Source organism: Cucurbita moschata, unplaced genomic scaffold (assembly GCF_002738365.1).
Source record: "Cucurbita moschata cultivar Rifu unplaced genomic scaffold, Cmos_1.0 Cmo_Scf00061, whole genome shotgun sequence".
NCBI classification, from domain to species: Eukaryota; Viridiplantae; Streptophyta; class Magnoliopsida; order Cucurbitales; family Cucurbitaceae; genus Cucurbita; species Cucurbita moschata.
In genome coordinates this window covers 661,977-663,324 of record NW_019268577.1, presented here as the reverse complement: position 1 = coordinate 663,324, position 1,348 = coordinate 661,977, and the positions used below count along the sequence as shown (strand labels likewise).

General features: G+C 32.5%; 1 protein-coding gene across 1 annotated transcript in view; it reads right to left on the bottom strand.

The window, feature by feature from the left end:
- Positions 1 to 717: 717 nt before the first annotated feature.
- The window catches only part of LOC111436992 (probable galacturonosyltransferase 14), a 6,656-nt gene continuing 6,025 nt past the window's right edge, over positions 718 to 1,348 (bottom strand). Inside the window, exon 7 of the mRNA XM_023074822.1 lies at positions 718 to 1,309. The gene's annotated coding sequence lies outside the window, so the exon portion shown is untranslated. The remainder of the gene's footprint in view (positions 1,310 to 1,348) is intronic.

The window sequence follows — 1,348 nt, the reverse complement described above, 5'->3', positions numbered from 1 at the left end:
GGTCCCTACAACAGAGTTGCATATGTTTGTATTCCCTGACCCCAATAGTGAGGCTACCCAAATATCTAGATATTTGCTTTACATTATGGCTTATCATATTTGTCGTTTTATTAAAGGCAAATATATTGTATTCATTTATTATTCTTTCCTATTATTGCTATTTCCATATTATTTGTATATTTCCATATTATTTGTAATTTACCATATTTCTGTATTCTGTAAATGATTATAAATAAGAAAACTCTCACCACCATTTAGGTGGGGTGGATTATTACTAAGTATTTCTTAAAATACTCAAATTGTGTGCTACTTCTATTTCAAGTAGAGGCAAAGAACATGACTAATGACTAACGATAACATCTTAAGTAGAGACAATGACTGTACATAGGATAATGATGATTTAGTATTTTCTTAGATTGTTTTAAAAATGCTGGTAAATATGTAAGTCCATGACAAAGTTGTCGTTGGCATATAATTTGAATTATTTGCATGGTCTGCTATCATCTTATTCTCAACTTTCTTTTAGTATTAATCCGCCAATACCTTGTAGTTACAATAATGAAATAATGTAAGTGCATGCTAACAACATTAACTTAACTATTGAAGATTGAAGGCTAATAACATTAACAACCTCAGAATCAGGTATTTGTGTGTATAAAACTCCACACCCTTGATATGAATAGGACTTCTGAAGCTAAAAACAATATAAGTATAAGATGGAGAAAAAGAATTTTCTGCACTTTTTTTTTTTTTAAATGTATATCATGAATATTACAAAACGAATAGAGGAATGAACCTAAAAAAAGAAAAAAGAAAAATCCAATTGAATGGGGACCTGTAGGAGCAAATGTTTTCCATAACCTACTTTCTAAAAAATGACTATATTATGTGGGTATCATCAGATGAAGACGACTAACAAACAGAAAAAAGAAAGGCAACTGGCAGGAAGAATGTTGTCTGTAGTAGGGAGGGTTGTCCTAGATCTTCTTCTGTGCGCACCACCTATATATAATGGCATGGCAGCATCATACGCAGATCAATAATCAACTTTTTCTTTCCTATATCATATCCTCTTTTTCTATTCCACTTAGTAGTAGTGGTAAGGTAACCAGGAGAACTAAACTCAATCCCCTGATGAAGCAACATCAATAACAGTACCCCAAAAATATTGGAAAGGAAGAGCTTCTATTGGCTACAAACTGAAAGAACCATCAAATCTGATGCGAGACGAATGCAAATGTCCATCATCGTAGTCAAGACGAATGGATTGGGGCAACCTTCTGGACGAGCAAAATGTTGCTCATCTGCCCAACCAATTCATTTTGTTTTGTTTTTTTTTTTTTTTTTT